The sequence below is a fragment of the Rhinatrema bivittatum genome, chromosome 1 (genome assembly GCF_901001135.1).
Source record: "Rhinatrema bivittatum chromosome 1, aRhiBiv1.1, whole genome shotgun sequence".
Lineage (NCBI taxonomy): Eukaryota > Metazoa > Chordata > Amphibia > Gymnophiona > Rhinatrematidae > Rhinatrema > Rhinatrema bivittatum.
Window position 1 is genome coordinate 307,647,710 of NC_042615.1, and position 13,317 is coordinate 307,661,026.

A 13,317-nucleotide genomic window follows, 5' to 3' on the forward strand; every position below is an offset into this window, starting at 1 on the left:
AGTGCTGACCCTGCACAAAACATCCTTCTAGAGATGAACTCTTTCACTAGAGGGTTGAGACATCAGTGTCTGTCTAGGTCTGGGCTTGCCTGACTCTTTCCAGCCTGGGTATCCCTTCCCCAGACCACCCCGGCTGATACACCTTTACTGGCTGCCCACTTTTTTCTGGAAAGCTTTAGGGGAGCTTTGCATCACCAATGCTAGGGCCATCTCCTTGTCACTGCTATCAGAGGTGGAACTAGAGTCTGAGAGGCGACAGGGCTGTCGGAAGCTGTCACCTGTGGCTTTACCTGGATCTGGTGCTATGGAGGGCATATTGTTGCTAAGACCAGGGAGTGGCATCCCTTTGCTCCACTGCACATAGTTCCAATTGATGTCCTGTTGTCTGCCCTGACTCTTGTTAGTGACCATGCTGTGTGCCTGAGTCTTTTGCCACAGTTCCAGAATCAGGTCTTCCAGTTCTGTTTGTTCATCCCTGCTGGTTCATACGGTTTGTGCTGCAGCTGCTGCTGGACTTCACTTTGCAATGGCTTCATGCACACTGCCTTGCTGTGCCCTTGTGGCATCAGGTGAGCTGGTCTTGCTAGGCTGTATCTGAATTCTTGTTCTTGCTCTTGTGGTGACTTGCGAGCCAGCCTTGCAGGGTTGCTTTCACTTTTGTGCCACTGTCCTCCCGGTCCCACTGGCTGCGTTCTCCTGCTGCCTCCTAGGGGCCATGGTCTTCCTGCTGCAAAGAATGCTGAAAGACGACAGGATATTAATATATGCCTGAATTGGGTGAGGACTGTGCAGCTGCCTCAGCAGCCCAACATCAAGGATTTTTTTTTTCTCTGTGATCCAACACCTATAATGTTGCTGTTCCTGTCCTGCCTGCAGGTCTTTGTCTACCTGTGGAAGCCACCTCGAAAGGTAGCCCAACCCCCCGCATGTAGTCTTGAATTCTCTATGACCAGTCAGGTACTCTTGTCCAATGTTGCACCTGCCACACCCAAAAATGGCCACCTTTCACCCCCAAGATGGCCGGCCAAATGGACCATGTGCCTCAGTAGCATGGCTGTCTATAGGTTGCAATCCCCACCTCTTGAAAAATGGATCTCTCGCCACATGTCCCTCTACCAACATCCTTTACCCTCAGAGGCTTGCCTAGCTTTCCCAATGCTGTATGCATTTTTTCAAAGGGCACCTCCCCGGATAGCCTGCCTGCCTTCAAATTCATGAGAGTTATGATCCCCATTTTTTTTTTGTTCGCCCTTGGTCAGCCAATCACAGCCCCAGAAGACAATGGCATTTGCCATTTATAAAGGCACTGCTGCGGGCCGGAATGGTGCTCCTGCTGCCAGCTGCTCACTTGCTCCATGCTGCCTTTCCAACCTCCTTCCCTACCCCTGAATTCTGCTCCAATAGGTAAAAAAAGACTGTGCTCCCTCTCCAACAGACTGTCAGCCTCCCTCCATGCTCTGGCACATAAAACACTCCCCTGCCCCTGGAAAATCTGACAGAAAGTTTGGGCATACACAGGCTGAAATGCCACCACACAAGGAGAGTGATCCTACACCCTACTTTCCCAACCCACACCAATGCCATAGCTCTCCAAACTCTTAATGGGTCTCGGACCACGTGAGTACACCGTTATCCACCCCATAGTGACAGATGCCACCTGCCACGCCGGGAAGGTGCCTCAGCTACCACATATTGCCAGGGCCTCCACCCTCCCCCTAGTCATCCCTCGAACACATAACTTTTGAGGGGGGCCTTTCATGCATGAAAATCCCTGCCAGGCCTGCACCATCATGCTTTCTACTCCATCGACAGAAAGGAAGACAAAGTACTATACCCGCTAACGGCAGCCAAATAGATCAATGCAACCCCAATAAAAGCTGTGGAAGAGAGACCCATGCCATGAGCTCATGATCAGAGTTGGATGTCACAGTCACACATGTGGATCAGGTAATTTGCGCCCTTCGGTGGTGGAGAGAAAAGGTGTGGCTAGCATGCAGCCTCCTCCTTTCACCGCAGTGCCGCTCAACTTCTGCCCACTCCCTCGTCCCATCCTATTTTCCCTCCCTTTCTGCCTAAATACTCATCTAATCCTGTCTTGTCCCTCCCCTCAACCCTTTTGACTCCCCTCCCTCCACTTCCTTCCCAGAAGGAATGTCCCCCCTCCCCCCCATCCATGTTGTCCTTCTGTTCTCTAATGCCAAAGTCACAGGTGTCGTTGTCATTTTAAACAGTTGTACTCATCCCAACAGCGAAAGCAGTAGAAGTGACCAACTTTCTAATGCCAGTCCCATTTTATGAATGAAGAGAGAGATATTAGTTTCCTATAATTAGGCAGAGTCTGCTATAATTCATACTCCTAGAAATTTAAATGATCTAGAGAACTACCATCCTAAGTGGAAAACTACTAGGGATGTGAATCGTTTTTTGATGATTTAAAATATCGTCCGATATATTTTAAATCGTCAAAAATCGTTAGGGCCATGATACAATACCAATTCCCCCTATTTATCGTTAAAAAATCGTAAATCGGGGAAGGGGGAGGGCAGGAAAACCGGCACACTAAAACCCACCCCCGACCCTTTAAATTAAATCCCCCACCCTCCCGAACCCCCCCCCAAATGCTTTAAATAACCTGGGGATCCAGCGGTGGTCCAGAACAGCGGCGGTCCGGAACGGCCCCCCTCAATTGAATCCTGTTGTCTTCAGCCGGCGCCATTTTGCAAAATGGCCGCCGCAAAATGGCGGCGGCCATAGACAAAAACGATTCGACGCAGGAGGTCGTTCCGGACCCCCGCTGGACTTTTGGCAAGTCTTGTGGGGGTCAGGAGGCCCCCCAAGCTGGCCAAAAGTTCCTGGGAGTCCAGCAGGGTTCAGGAAGCGATTTCTTGCCGCGAATCGTTTTCCATACGGAAAATGGCGCCGGCAGGAGATTGACTGCAGGAGGTCGTTCAGCGGAGGTTCCTGAACCCCGCTGGACTCCCAGGAACTTTTGGCCAGCTTGGGGGGGCCTCCTGACCCCCACAAGACTTGCCAAAAGTCCAGCGGGGGTCCGGAACGACCTCCTGCGTCGAATCGTTTTTGTCTATGGCCGCCGCCATTTTGCAGCGGCCATTTTGCAAAATGGCGCCAGCTGAAGACAACAGGATTCAATTGAGGGGGCCGTTCCGGACCGCCGCCGTTCTGGACCACCGCTGGATCCCCAGGTTATTTAAAGCATTTGGGGGGGTTCGGGAGGGTGGGTTTTAGGGGGTTTTAGTGTGTCGGCTCACGATTTTAACGATTTTCACGATAGTTTACACACCCAAACGGCAACAATACGATTCCCTCCCCCTCCCAGCCGAAATCGATCGTTAAGACGATCGAGGACACGATTCACATCTCTAAAAACTACTCCCTTTTTGAGATCTTTCCCATTATTAAGGATGAGGTAGATATTCAGAGGGCAACCTTCAAAGCCATTTCCATGTTATTCTCATGAGATGGATCTTGCTTAGCAGACTCACATTTGCTATATTAAGAACAACAAGGCTTCCTCATTTTCTAAGAGAAACAAATACATATTGAAAACAACGTTAAGGTTTGCTTCATATTTATTCGGACATTTTAATCTTATTGAAATTGGAAAGGAGTCCTGTTTTCATCCAGGATAGGGAGTTTTACTTGGATGCCTGGCAGGGTCTGTCTTTGGCATTTTTGATCAGGGCGCATGATACACAGCATCCTGGTTGACACATCAGCATGACAAGGGGATCGTGAGAAATATTACTTTCTTGGGGATGGTAGGGGTGGCTTTCATATATATATATTTTTTTATTGTAAACCGCTCTGATTCTTGTGATGTTAGGCGGTATAACAAATGTTATTAGACTTAACATTATCAACCTGGGGTGAACGCCTAGCAAACTGGAGGGGGACAATCTGCTATGACAAAATGAGCAGTAGCAGGGGTAATTAACAATCTTCAAAGTGCAGTTAAAAATCCACACTCAGTTCTTCTAGCACATAACCATCACAACAAAAACCAATTAGAGGCACCGATACCACACACCAAAAATACAATTACCATATATAAACTTATTTACAGAAAAGAAAATATTACAGATTAGGGATGTGCTGTTTGTTTTGTTTCATGCACACAATGTTTTCAGTGTGCACTAAAGAAAATATACACATGTGCAATCAAATATGAGCACACTAGAACAAATTACTGCACACTAAATTGATTTTTGGGTACACTAAAAAAAAAAAAAAAATTGGTGCATGCTCAAATGAAAAAAAAAAAAGAAGCAAAACCTGGAATGAACAAAAATATTTCAGCTGCCCACCCTGAGAAAATATAATGATATAAACTAATATTTTCTTCTACTTTCTGGCAGGCTGAGGAAATGGTAAGAGGCGTATGATGCCTTAGGGCTTGATTTACTAAGATGTTTTTCCTCAATCTGGGTCTATGGATAAAAACAGGGAGGATAACTTTCAAACAAATGTGTGCGGCGGCCATGAGCAGATCTACGCAAGTATTTTATAACATGCATATGATATACAAGCATTTTATAAAATATACATATCTCTGCCCCACAAAATATGCACATGTGCAGGTTTACGAGTGAATACATACAATGCATTGAAACCATGTTTTCCTGCCTATTTCTTTTATCATAGGTGAGTATTTTATGCGTGAAAGTGAAATAGGCCGTGCATGAATCCTGATTTACACATGTAAGCCAGCTGTTTTTAAAACGCATAAATAAAATTAACCAGTTTACCAATTAGTCCATCAGTTCACCCAGTCCTTCTCCTGGCCACCCAGACCTTCCACCCAGTCAGTACTACGCAATAAACACATTTAATATATCACTTGTGCCAGATAATTAGCAGGAATAAAAATACATGCGTAAGCTGGCAAATATATGCGCATAAGTGTCTTTTAACATAACAACATGTGTGCAAGTGTTGGCACGGCCTTGGAATGCCCCTAGCCACCACTTTTTACATGCGTATGTGTGCGTCTGAACACGAAAATACACGTGTATTTTTATAAAATATGGAATATGCAAGTAGATGCTACTAAAATGTGCATAGGCTCATTTTTATGTGCATAATGTTTTGAAAATTCACCCCTTAGAAACCAATAGTCAGAGGATGCTCAGAGTCTAATTTAGATGCCTATATACAGCCAACTTTAAGCACCTTAATTTTAGACTGAATATAGATGCCCGAATGAAATTATAGGCTCCTAAAACTGAAGCACCTAAATTTAGAATTGCCATTGATTCCCCTAACTTTAGGTCCACGGATCATCAAGTATGCCCAGTTATTCTCATTGACTGTTCTAAGAAAATATCCCATTTGCTTCATACAGAATGACAACTTATAAGATATTACTCCTTGCCCCATCATCTTGGGTAGATGTGTATACAAGATACCTTACCTCATACCTATCACTTCTCAGTTCCCACATTTAACCACTAAACTTTGTAATAATCTAAAATGTCTGAATATCTGGCCCCCTAGGTCTTTGTGGTCTTTTTGCATACATTGAGTATGCAAGTGGGAAGAGAGTGGGAGGAGTTAATTCAAAGTAGGGTCTCCTACCGCTGAATGCGTTACATTATGTTTGTGGTAAGTGTACTTCTGAGGAGATACTGAATGCTTGAGCAGGATCGCCAAAGCCAACAACAAGAAGAAAGAGAAGAAGAAGAAGAACAACACTACCAGAACAGGCAAAGGATGTTCCTACTCCTCCTAGGAAAGACCCTGCACCAGAAGCTGAGCCACTGGCCCTGCAGGAAGAGCATCAGGGTCCACGACAGTGTTTGCCATGCAAGCGGCCACTGTGGAGGAGATACAGGGAATGCATCTTTCCTCCACGAATATCTTTGATGGAAATCCCAGAAAAATATGCATTAAGAAGGTATCACCTCAGCTCTTTATGCCATTGCACGCTTTCCCAATGTAGTGGGAACTATTGACTCTACTCACAAAGCCATCATCCCACCATGTAACAGGGAGGAGATCTTCCGAAACAGAAAACTCTTCCACTCCCTCAACATGCAAGTGGTCTGTGAGACATGACTGTGCATCCTCAATGTCATGGCCAGGCACCCTGGAGCCGCACATAATTTATACTTAAGGAATCAGGCCTCTTCAAAGAATTTAAGGACAGCTTCTACGGTGATGGCTGGCTCGTGGGTAAGACACATGCTTATTTCCCTATTTACTCTCTGGCTCTGTGTTTCCATCACCTGACTAAGACATGGGGGTAGGGTTGTGGGGGATATTACAGAGGTGGACCCTTGGGCCTGGCGCAGGATTGGTACGGCCTTCTGAGGGCGCTTGCCGCCAGGAGGCAGAGCACACAAGGAGACAGAGGCGAGCTGGAACTTCACTAATAACGGCCGGGGGGCTCAGCAGGTTGAGCCCTTGGATTCCCAGGCTGCCTGAGCTTAGGTGGGCCACTGGGGGTCTCCCAGAGAGATGGTGGAGAGGTGTGCCAACAAGGAGTAGAAGTGCATGGCTGACGGTGAACAGATGAGCTAGACCAGAACAGAGAATATCGGAGACCATGAGCGCAAGGCAGGAACTGAAGGTCCTCCAGGCAGGGTAGGCAGCACCTAGTGGTCTAGCTCGAGGAAGGCTGCAGACAGCATCAAGGCAGGTGGGCCTGGTGGTCTCAAGAGAAGCAAAGAGAGTGTCCGAATGGAGCACAAGGGTCAAAGCCAGGATATCGTCCGAAGATGGTCAGCCAAAGCAAGGGTCATTTCCAGGTATCAGTCTGAGCGTGATCAGGAGCAAGCAGAGGTCAGTTCCAGGTATCAGTCCAAGCGTGGTCAGAGGCAAGCAGAGGTCAGTGCCGGGTATCAGTCCGAGAAGGTACAACCTGGGTTGCAGAACGTGGAACAAACTCAGGAATGAAGGAACACAGGAACAGGTGCTGGAACATAGGAGCAAATGCAGAAACACTGGAACGAGAACAGGAACAGGAACAGACAAGGGAACACCGGAACAAGCACAGGAACTCAGGAATGAGGACAGCAACTAGCTCACACTATGAGACGACCCGTTTGCCAAGGCAAGGAATGGAGGGCTGAGCCCTGCCTTGAATGGAGGGCTCAGGTGATGTCATCACTGGGCACCGTAGAGCGGTTTCCTGCCACGGCACCTTTAAATGTTGGCCCTGTGCGCACATGCGTGCCTAGAGGCCAACTGAAGGAAGGCGTGGTGTGAGCCTCTCTGTGCCACGAGGGACATGGAGCACCAGAACAAGAGGGAACCAGGTCCAGAGTTGAGGACGCCGAGGAGCTAGGAGCCTGAGGGTGCAGACGGCTAGCTATGACCACGGGAGAGACCGGGGGAGCAGTTGAGGCTGGGTCTGGAAGGTGAGCAGGGCCGGTCACAGCCCTAGCATGACTGGGGTGTGCAACAGCAAATGCCTGGTACTGTTAGCGCCAGGGCCTGGCTTTCTCTCACCATGCTGGAGAGGCCTGCCAATGTTGTCTTCCTACATGATGCACTTGCCACAAAGCTTTGTGAGTGGGCAGACATGGCACACTTTCTAAGGCTTCACTCCATAAATTTGTCCTTTCCAAGCCTCACGTTTCCAGCAGTAGAAATGTGTTGGGTTACTCACATTCTTTTAGTATTCATACTGCTGTGACTGGCAGATTGTGTGTAGCTGGTTAGTCATCGGTCAGCCAGTATGTCACCCACAGTTTGTCCTCACTATCACACAGTTAAATCCAAAGCTGCGGCATGCCCATGATTTAGACTCCCATCTTCATTGTGTCAGCTCAGACCAATGTGTATCTGGGGGAGGACATACAGCGAGCAACCAGGGCCTTGCACTATCATACCACGAGGTTGAAGGGTATAGGCTAGGACATGTGTGGCAGCTGTGATGTACAGCTCCAGAGCTTGATGAGGGCTAGAAACTGGTACCCTTTGCTTCATTATGAGAGACAGGCACACAGTTGTTAGGAACACCACATGCAGTTAGCCATTCTGGAAGAGCTGATACAGAATAAGCAAGTCCTAAACTATTCATAGCGTGGCAACCAGCTTCACCAAAGCCTCATACAATGCCACTTTGCTTGTTAGCACTCAACTACCTCTTCCCCTTCCCTGTAAGAGGGCTTAGCAGAGTGTTTACATCAGTTCTCCTTTTGAGAATCACTCAGGCTTCCTCTGTCTGGGTCCATAAGTAAAGAAACCACTTAGGCTTAGTTAGCCTTCATCTTGAAAATGCTGCAATTGACTATACTAGAAAAAGAGTACTCAAAGTAAAGAAAACAACAAATACATGTGACTGCCCTATGGTTTTCTGAATGATTGTGAGTGTAAGACAGCTATGTCTCTACATAGTGTTCATGTAGGCCTGACAACAGCGTGCAGAGCTTTCCCTAACTTGCAGCGTTTGGCTGGCTGGCCCTACCCCTTGGAAACAGTCCTAGGCCTCACATGTGGGTGACATAGTGGCATTGGTCTGCTGGGACTCCAGCAGGGCTGGGAAAATGGAGGCCACCAGCTCTAGAAGTCTGATCAAGGCTGGGTAACTCAGAAATGTGAATGTACATTCTAAAGCTATAGGTTGTCAGTAAAAAATATCTTTCTGTGACACTTTCACCAGTCCATGCACCGTCAATTGCGTCAGTTCCACGGTCCAATCCCTGAACAAGCTTTCCTGACCATTCAAAAACTCAAATAGAAGTTCACGGTTATTTATCTTTACAAATCCTCAGGCAGGGTTTGAACCCTCCCAGCCTGGATGGAAGGTAGAAGCCCTCCACACTGAGCCAGCAACTCAATTTCCAAAGGCTGGCTTCAGAAGTTCATCTCACAAAGTCCAAATTCTGGCCCCATGGGCCTAACTGCCACCTCCCTCCATACCTCTGGGATATCAATTCTTCCCCAAAGGTACAACCACCCACTGGCAGTCTCTCAAACAATATCCTTAAGTAGGCACATCCAGATAGTCACACAGCCTGTATCTCCCAGCTCACCTTCCTGGAAGTCACACCACCCATCTTCCATCTAAGCATGAGCACCAAGGTTCCAGTCTTGCAGAGCATCAGGTAGCATGGTCCTTCTCCTTCAGTCCCCAGCAGGAGACTGACTCTGCTGGGTTAGGGAGTCTCTTTTATACTCTGTAACTCCTCCTCCTCTGCCAGCTGATTGGCTCTGAGGAAGTCCCACCCTTAACCTCCCACACCTGTGAGTTTGTCTCTATGGTTACAGGGGAAGCCACCAGTGTATATCCTTGACTGTGTCACCTGGGTTTTCTTCCCCCTCCTTCTAGAACTTTGGTTCCAGGGAGTTTTTGTTCCTGGCTTTATTCTACCTCCCCGGACCAGCATAGTGACCCCATCACACTTTCTCAGAGTATACCTTTAACTGGATCATTCCATAGTGGACATCTGTGTCCTTCAGATGCTATGCATCTGTACATGGGATGCATTTGTCAGAAAGGCCTTAAAAGACACTGATGTCAGCATTGCATCAGCTGTGGCAGAGCAACAGCAGACAGAGAGCTCATCTAGCAGGTGTGCAGATACAGCCTTTCCTAAAGTGCATGCAGAGGATAGTGTCATTCCCACAATGCTCATAGGTCTTAACAAGCCAGCATACCTGTTTGTGGTTGGGTGCAGTTATACACAAATGCACCCTGCTCCAGCTACCTACCTACCTGTCAAAATATCATATCCAGATGGTGAGGGCCTTGTCTCTTGTGGTGTCATGTTGGTTATGTGAGCTCTTCAGGGAGGCTAGACAAGGATGCTGTTCTGACTGTGCGTAGGCAGGATAGGAAATCATATGGTGTCATGTATTCACCTGTATTAGAAGTGACCTTGCAATTGTCAAGGTCACAGTATAGTTTCTAAGGACTCTAGGAGCACCCATATGTCTCCTAACCAAACCTTCCCCTCATTTAACCCACTGCAAAGGTGTGTTAGAAGCAATTAGCCTGGCCAGTCAGGTCACGGGTAACCTTTGCCAACACAGAATTAAATACAAAACCCTATGTATCATTCACAAACTAATTTATGATGAGAAATCAGACTGGTTGAACACAGCATTACGGGTACACACTCCACACAGGAACCTCCGATCAGCGAATAAAGCACTCCTAACCATTCCATCAGTTAAAACAGCAAGACTGACCCAAGTGACAGAAAGAGCCCTATCACTAGCAGGACCCATAATCTGGAACACAATGCCTCCAGAGATCAGGCTGCAAAGTGATCTCAAGACATTTAAGAAAAATTTAAAAACATGGCTTTTTAAACAAGCATTTTACAGAGACAGGAGAATAGAGAGAAATATTTCAGGAAAAGACAGAAAGGCACCGACATACAGTCCTTAGGACTGTATTAGTCTATGAACTCTACACCACAATAAAACATAACTATAATACTATGTGTGATAAAACTACCGGTGTAAGTATCTTGGTACAATTGGTCATGAACTACTTCGCTAAATGACTATGTCTAATGATATATTGTAACCGAACCTTTGACGGCACCTGTTAGAATGTACTATTGTACACTTTTACCTACATTAAATATGTGCCTACATATAAACCGTTGCGACGGTATTTAACTTAGCAACGGTATAGAAAAGTTTTTAAATAAATAAAATAAATAAATATTGAGATGTGACAGTGCTGCATGGCTCTTGGTCCATCCAGCTTAGGGCTAGTCAGCTTTTGCAGCTGAATGTATGTACGTACCTACAAATTATGCAGAGTTGTGTGTTGGATCTGTTAGCTAGTATCTGTCCTACTCCTTATGCTATCTGTGGCTACCCTTAAAGCACATATACTGAGGACTACTGGTGTGAACAGCATGCATAAAGGGCAGAGTGTTGCTTATCCCGGCCGCGGCAGGCCCGCGACCGGCTCTACTCACCCCCGATGCCCAGGTCCCGGACCTGGCCCTTCCTCTTTGGCAGTGGTAGGCAGCTGCTTACATGCTTGTGCTCCTGCTATGCTCCCAGGTTCTTCCGGCAGCTCCGCAGCCTCCTCCGGTCCCAGTCGGGTCTCCCCACATGCGTCGAGGAGAGACGTCGCCACCACATAGTTCAGTCTGTCTGCCTTAGGCGTGCGCGCGCCTTTCCTGACTTGAAAGGGGCCGCGGCGGGACCCATATACCCCATACTTAGCTAAGACTATGCTGTCTGAAGAAGGCAAAAGGAGACTATAGTGAAGCTCCACACTAAGGAGCTTGTTTAGCCCTTGCTGTCTTCCTTGGGAGCATACACTGAGCTATCAGTTGTATGGCCTAGGTCATATGGTCTTGCCTGCCAGATAAGTGTTGAGTTGGAATGTGCAAGGCCACTGTAGCATGCAAGGTCATGTGGAGCCCACACCTATGATCTACTCAACCCTTAAAAAAAAAAAAAAACACCCAACTAGAAAAGGCTTTTTTCAAACCTGTGAGCAGTTTATTCCAGAATAAATTTTTTCAACAGATTAAAAGCAAGTCTACATCTTTGGTAATCAGTTTCTGCAAGAACAAGATATCAAATAGCACATTATATTGTCACAGAAAGGAAAGGCATATATATTGTACATACATTCATAGAAATGGCATCATGACATATAAAGGCTTAACATCTCATGTTTTTTTGCAGACTCATGATTACAGCAAAGACCATAGAAAGTGAAAGTGTCACCCCAATAGCTACAGTACAGCTCTCATGTTACAGCTGATAGCAGCATAACTATGTGATGGCAAGATAACGACCCCAAACAGTCCATGTAGAAAGAGTGCACTCAATGGGGACAGCCTAAGGGCCACTGTAGCAGAGTTCAAGGAAAGGCCCCAAACAGTCCATGTAGAAAGAGTGTATTCAGGGGGGACAGCCTAAGAGCCATGGCAGCAGAGTTCAGCAAGAAGGCAACAGGACCAGGATCAAGAGCGCAATATGGAGGCCGAGGACTGGGACAAGACTCTGCAGCATGGAGGCAGGAGACCCAGGAGAAGACAAAGCAGCATGGAGGCAGCAGCAGGCTGAGAAGAGAAGAGATGAGATGAGACACCAGCATGGAGGTGACAGTAGGCTGAGATGAGATGAGACACCAGCATCTGGAGCAGGAGATAAGAGATGATGAGAAGAGACAGCAGCTGCACCTTGACAGGAGACGGCGTCAAGGAGGCTGGAGTATGGGCAGAGCATCCAGGAGGACATTAAAAGTAACATGGTGAACAACAGTGGCACACATCTGTAGTCAGGACAGGCCCAGCAGGCTTCTTCCATCATCTGGCCAAGCTTGTCCAACAAATTTTGCTATTTGGGATTGCAGTCATTTCTGTGATTCATGGGCCTTTGCTACACCATGGCTAGCCACTTGGGGGCAGCATGTCCTTGGGAGGCCTACCCCTGGGTCGTCTCTCGGGACTGCTGCACGGTGTTGAAACATAGAAACATAGAAATGACGACAGAAGAAGACCAAACGGCCCATCCATTCTGCCCAGCAAGCTATGTACTTTTTTTTTTCCCCACATACTTGTTACTCTTGGCTTTTAGTACCTTTTAGTTCTATTTCCCTTCCACCCCCACCATTAATGCAAAGAGCAGTGCTGGAACTGCATCCAAGTGAATATCTAGCTTAATGAGGGGTAGCAATCGCCGCAATAAGCAAGCTACACCCATGCCTCCGTCCACCCAGACTACGCAATTCAGACCCCGTTGGCTGTTGTCCATATACAGATCCTCCTTTCTACATTCCCCCTGCTGTTGTATCAAAGAGCTATGCGTTGAAAGAGAAGTGTTGGACTTTCTCCCCTGCCATTGAAGCAGAGTGCTATGCTGTATATGCATTGAAAGCAAAGTACCGGCTTTCCCCCTATGCAAAGTCCTTGGTGCTCCGCTCCTCCCCTTCCCCTGACACCAATACCTCCCTCCTATGCAGCGACAAATCTCCTTATGCACTGGTGAGGACCCTGCGTCCGCTACTTTTCGTGGCTGTGGCTGTGGCAACTCCCCCCCCCCCCCACAACAAATCCTATAATTTGGGCTTCAAGGGCTGCTGCTTCTCCCTGTTGTCAAAGCTATGACTGTGCTACCGTCTGGGCACGCAGGGCCTGGGTTTGTTCATTGACAGCCCTCCTCAGGTACACTAGCTCTGCCCGTATCTGTTGTAGCTGGACATGATAGCTCCTTTCCAGCCAATCCAGTTGCTGGAGCATGTAGGCTTGTGGTGGTGATAATAGTCCTGATGATGGAACTGGTGCTGTGGACGGTGTTGGTACAGTGCCTGTCGTGTGGCGACAGACATTTTCCAGAAGAGATATGAGGGCTGGTCCGACTCACTGCCTG